The sequence below is a fragment of the Mobula hypostoma genome, chromosome 30 (genome assembly GCF_963921235.1).
Source record: "Mobula hypostoma chromosome 30, sMobHyp1.1, whole genome shotgun sequence".
In the NCBI taxonomy this organism is placed as follows: Eukaryota; Metazoa; Chordata; class Chondrichthyes; order Myliobatiformes; family Myliobatidae; genus Mobula; species Mobula hypostoma.
This window is the reverse complement of record NC_086126.1, coordinates 9,192,333-9,198,332: the sequence shown is the minus strand read 5'-3', so window position 1 is coordinate 9,198,332 and position 6,000 is coordinate 9,192,333.

The window sequence follows — 6,000 nt, the reverse complement described above, 5'->3', positions numbered from 1 at the left end:
AGACTTTTGCAGTAAGGAGTCAGAATCAGACTCATCGTCACTGATAAATGTGTTGAGATGTGTTGTTTTATGGTGACAGTGCAGTGCAATATATTTAAAATACTTTGAGTTACAGTGAAAAATATATAAAAGTTAGGTAGTGCAGGAATAGAGGAAAATAGAGAGGCAACACACACACACGAAATGCTGGAGGAACTCAACAGGCCCCCTCGCTCGCAGAAAAAGAACGGCGACAATAACCATCCCCGAACTCCTTACTCTCAGAAGAAAACAGCGACGATAACAATCCCCGACCCCCTCGCTCGCAGAAAAGAACACACCAGTAGCAAGAAAACTCGCAACAACCCCCTTTTACGCACACAAAAAAAAACTAAAAGATCACCCAACCGCCAATCGTCCACAAGAAAGAAAACTCAAACATTGAGGGCTGGTGCAGAGCACACCAGGATCCCCGTCTTGCAGGATACTCAACTGAACTTTATTGACGACCCTGCTTGTACAGCACGTGAACTCCTCCTATCCGGGAGCGGCTAACCGAGAGGCACAGGAATAACGTTATTAACTACCCCTACTTCTCCCCTCCCTGAAAAAAAGTAAAACTAGCTATGTACCTCTTGTCTATAGAACTCCATTGAAATTGTAATCACTGAAGTTGAGTGATTTAGTTCACTGTACCCATAACTTATGCTCCTTATGTAAACAGAAAAAAGGATTGCCAACATTATTACTGTCTTTCTCTTTGTTTTAACTGTCATTCTCTCTTTGTTTCCCTCTTTTTTCACCAATTCCCTTTCTTTAAGAACACAGTCTCATTTTGTGTGTTTTTTTCAACATTAGAACTCTTTAAAAAAAACACCTGAGCAAATGGAGGTCAGGGTAGATTGGCTGAACACTCCGGCAAAGTGAGAGGATTATCCTGCCTCGTTAGTCTCTTGCCCTAAGCCTGTCTCTGTGGTGGGACAGATAAACGATCCGATCCGGTGTAGGTTCCTGGAAGTGTGGGAGCGGATGGAGATTCTTGAACATGTGGGTCCACCTCAGGTAGGAGGTCGTCGTCATGAGGATCAGGCCACCCTGTGTCTTTCTCTACCTTTCGAGGACTTTGAAGGTGCACGAGGCCTGTTCTGCCTGATTTCGCCTCGTGGTGTTCTGATCACAGACGATCGCGGTGCAGGCTGCTGGACTACCGTTCCCCTGGCGGATTCACCTCAGAGAGCCGACAGAATCGAGGCTTATTTGCATGAGTCCCTGCGCCGAGAGTCACAACTTTGATGCTCTGCTCACCTGTATTTAGAGTTGCCAACTTTCTCACTCCCAAATAAGGGACAAAAGTAGCAATCAAATCCCGGGACACTTTACCCTTGGAAAGACTACCATGACCATGAAGCCTTGCGCGGGCACCTGTGCGCACATGCGCGTACGTGCCGATTTTTTTCTTCTACAAATCGGTTTTGGCTTAATCTTCCCAATTCTGATACACTGCACATACATTATTTCTACTTTATATAGGCTATGTATTTATCATATCATTCCTGCTTTTACTATATGTTAGTGTTATTTTAGGTTTTATGTGTTATTGGTATGATTTAGTAGGTTATTTTTTGGGTCTGGGAACGCTCAAAAATTTTTCCCATATAAATTAATGGTGATTGCTTCTGCGCTTCACGCCATTTCGGCACGAAAGGTTTCATAGGAACGCTCTACCTTAGCGGCGGTCCCGTATGGGACAAACCAAATTAACCCAATATACGGGATGTCCCGGCTAATACGGGATGTCCCGGCTACCTGTATTGAGTCATGTCGGAATTCCTCAGACTTGGACACAGAAGAGTGTCAACTAGGCCGCAGGCTTTTTACCGTGAAGTAAATGCCAGAGAGCAGGAAACTGGCTTTTGCGTGCAGTTCCGGGGCTAGTTACGGTATCCCAAATGCTGACCCTCGCTGAACGCAACACGCACCGTGAATTCAATCCTCCGGCCTGTGTGGCACAGATACTCACCGACTTAAGTAACTTAGCCATCGGGAGACTTCCTCATCAACGGCTGCTTCAGTGAGTGGGATGACTGATCCATTCAGAGAGCAGTCACAGCAGCTTAGCACGCACGGAATGGCAGCCTGGTGGTTAGCACAGCACTTCACCGTGCGGGCGACCAGGGTTCAATTCCCGCCACTGCCTGTAAGGAGCCCGTACGTTCTCCCCCGTTACCGCGTGGGTTTCCTCCGGGTGCTCCGGTTTCCTCCCACAGTCCAAAGATGCACCGGTTGTCAGGTGAATTGCTCGTTGTCACTTGTCCCGTGATTAAATTGGCGTACCGCTGGGCTGCATGGTTCAAGGGGCTGAATTAGATTAGATTTGATTAGATTCAACTTTATTGTCATTGTGCCGAGTACAGATACAAAGCCAATGAAATGCATTTAGCATCTGACCAGAAATGCAAAGAATAGTGTTATTTACAAAATAACTGTGAATAAAAAAGTGCTACAGCTCACAAATATAAACGTACTGAGACAGTACAATACGGGTGCGATACTGCTTAGCGCTGTGATGTGAGGTTCAGCAGGGTCACAGCCTCAGGGAAGAAGCTCTTCCTGTGCCTGCTGGTGTGGGAGCGGAGGCTCCTGTAGCGCCTACCGGATGGGAGGAGAGTTAAAATGTCCATGGTTAGGGTGAGATGCATCCCTGATAATGCTTTTCGCCCTGCCCAGGCAGTGTTTATGGTAGATGTTCTCAATAGTGGGTGATTGGGTGCCGATAATCTGCTGGGCAGTTTTCACCACACGCTGGAGTGCTTTGCGGTCCGATACGGGACAATTGCCATACCACACTGAGATGCAGTTGGTGAGTATGCTCTCAATGGTACAGCGGTAAAAATCTGTCAGTATCCTGGGACAGAGGTGAGCTTTCTTGATGCTCCGCAGGAAATAAAGGATGGAGGAGTTCAGGGACCAGGTGAGATCCTCGGAATTGCGGCACCAAGGAATTTGAAGCTTGAGACACGCTCGACTACAGTTCCGTTGATGTAGATAGGGATGTGAGTGTGGCTTCTAGCATGCCTGAATGGCCTACTACGCGCTCTGTCGCAATCAATAAACATAAAAATGAAGTTATGTGCCCTTGTACGAGCCATTTCCACCCTGGGAAAATAATTGTCCATAGACGTGTAACAAAACCTTCAGGTTCTTGAACTCAATCCCCAGTGAACGAGGCCAACACACTATACACCTTCTTAACCACCCTATCAACTTACGTGGCAATTTTGAGGGATCTGTGGGTGTGGACCTCAAAATCCCCCCTCTTCCTCTGCGCTGCAAAGGATCCTGAAGAATGCAGATAAGTATAGAGTTCGACGTAGATTGGGAGACCATTTCGCCGAGCACCCGCGCTCCGTCCGCCAGAAGAAACAGGATCTCCCAGTGGCCACCCATTTTAATTCCACTTCCCATTCCCATTCCGACATGTCAATCCACGGCCTCCTCCACAGTCGTGATGGGGCCACACTCAGGTTGGAGGAGCAACACCTTATATTCCGTCTGGGTAGCCTCCAACCTGATGGCATGAACGTAGATTTCTTGAACTTCTGGTAATGCCACCATTCCCCATCCCCCTTTCCCTCTCTCACCTCATCTCCTCACCTGCCCATCGCCTCCCTCTGGTGCTCCTCCCGCTTTTCTTTCTTCCATGGCCTTCTGTCCTCTCCTATCAGATCCCCCCTTCCCCAGTCCTGCATCTCTTCTACCAGTCAACTTCCAAGCTCTTTACTTCATCCGTCCCCCCACTGAGCCTCCCGGTTTCACCTGCCATCTGGCGTTTCTCTCTCCCCTCCCACCTCCTTTTATATCTACCCCTCATCTTTTTCCCTCCAGTCCTGCCGAAGGGTCTCGGCCCGAACCGTCGACTGCACTCCTTTCCACAGATGCTGCCTGGCCTGCTGAGTTGCTCCAGCATCTTGTGTGCGTTGCTTGAAAGAATCGGATCCAGGACACTCCAGCCTCTTCGATCGGCCTTGCATGGTTCTGTGCCCTGACGAACGGACCTGCGACGCCTCTCTGCTTGGACTCGTGCACAGTCCACTTCATCCTGACCAGCTGAGCAGCAAGTTAGATTAGATTATGAGGTCACGCAGTCCTCTTTTATTGTCATTTAGTAATGCATGCATTAGGAAATGATACAATTCTTTTCCAGAATGATATCACAGAAACACATGACAAACCAACTTAAAAACTAACAAAAACCACATAATTATAACATATAGTTACAACAGTGCAAAGCAATACCGTAATCTGATAAGAACAGACCATGGGCACGGTAAAAGTCTCAAAGTCTCTCAAAAGTCCCATCATCTCACGCAGACGGTGAACCTCCAGCGCCACCAACTTGCTGATGCAGCATCCTGGAAGCATCCGACCACAGTCCGACTCTGATTCAGTCCGAAACTCCGAGCCTCCGACCAGCTCTCCGACACCGAGCACCGAGCACCATCTCTGCTGAGCGCTTCGACCCCGGCCCCGGCAACAGGCAATCGGCAAAGCCGAGGATTTGAGTCCTTCCCCTCCGGAGATTCTCAATCGCACAGCAGCAGCGGCAGCGAAGCGGGCATTTCAGAAGTTTCTCCAGGTGTTCCTCTGTGCTTCTCACGGCTATCTCCATCAAATCTGGATCATGCACGGCCCCCTAGTTAACACAAACGATATTCATTCGGAACGGCCGCGCGCGCCGCCATCTTCTCCTCCCTCCCTCCCTTTTGAGAACGGTTAGCCACCTTACCATGGCAGGAGGTTGGGACTCTGAGGAAAAATGAATCAGCCATGATGAAATGGCGGAGCAGACTCAATGGGCCAAATGGCCTGCTTCTGTTCCTATATCTTCTGGTCTTCTGGTCTTAAGTCAGAGGAGAACAGTGAGCAGGGGTACATTGCATCAACCTAGGCAGGGCAGTCATACACAGGGACACAGCTCAGTCCATTTGGTTATAAATTTAAGTGAGTTATTTTAACCTCCATTGCCTGGACAGAGAATACTCCAGAACATTAATCTTCTTGCCTGCTTGCTGCCCACGTTCTCCGAGCTGCTTGATTTACGCAGGCCTTGAAGTATAAACTGCTGCTAACAGCCGACTATTTCAAACCACCTCTGATTCCAAGCCACGCCCCCTCCACCTTGGGAAACGATTCCGGGGCGTAAGCCGGTTGAAAACATACCCGAGAGAACGGTTTTCCTGCCCTTCCCCAAGGACAAATGAGAAACAGCGCAAGTACAATTGTACAATCCTAAGACTGCAAGAGATGGGAGTAGAAGTAGGTTATCGAGTCTGCCCCGCCATTCCACATTCTCTTAACCCCATTCTCCAGCCTTCTCCCAAAATCAAGAGCTTTAAATACACCCAATAACTTGGCTTCCACAGCCATCTGTGGCAAAGAATCCCACAGATTCAACACCCTCTGGCTAAAGAAATTCCTCTTCATCCCTTTTCTAAAGGGATATCCTTCTATTCTGAGGCTGTGCCTTCTGGCTTTAGACTTCCCCACTATAGAAAACATTCTCTCCACACCCGCTCTAGCTAGGCCTTTCAATATTCCATAGGCTTTAGTGAGATCTGCCCCTCATTCTTTTAAACTCCAGTGAAAACAGGCCCAGAGCCACGAAACGCTCCTCATGTCTTAACCCTTACATTCCCAGGATCATTCCTATGAATCTCCGCTGGACTCTCTCCGATGCCAGTTATAGGGAGGCCATAGACAGCAGAATTCTGCGTTTCTGTTCCCGAGAGTGTGTTGGCCTTCGACCGATTTCAGGCTGTGACCACTTGCGGTAGTCTTTAATAGTCCGTGGACTCACTTTACACCGCACGCTGTCGGAGCAGTGCTGCCAGGATAATCAAGGACACGACCCACCCAGCCAACACGTTCTGAAACAAAGGTTCTGAACTTAAAGAGGGGTAACTTTGAAGGTATGAGACGTGAATTAGCTAAGATAGACTGGCAAATGACACTTCAAGGATT